This window comes from Physeter macrocephalus, chromosome 4, assembly GCF_002837175.3.
Source record: "Physeter macrocephalus isolate SW-GA chromosome 4, ASM283717v5, whole genome shotgun sequence".
Taxonomy (NCBI): domain Eukaryota; kingdom Metazoa; phylum Chordata; class Mammalia; order Artiodactyla; family Physeteridae; genus Physeter; species Physeter macrocephalus.
Window position 1 is genome coordinate 39475262 of NC_041217.1, and position 255 is coordinate 39475516.

Consider the following 255-nt stretch of genomic DNA (forward strand, 5'->3'; position numbering starts at 1 on the left):
TGGCCGCTGAGCCTGCGCGTCCGGAGCCTGTGCTCCGCAACGGGAGGGGCCACAACAGTGAGAGGCCCGCGTACCGCAAAAAAAAATAAAATAAAATAAAAAAATAATAAATAAAAAAATAAATAAAAATACCAGTAGTGCATTAGCATTACAAAGTCATATTGATACTCAACTAAAAACTGAAGTTGATGAGTTAAAAAGTGTTCTCATAGGTTTAGGAGACCAAATTATGGCTTAAAAATTGAAAATGCGTTT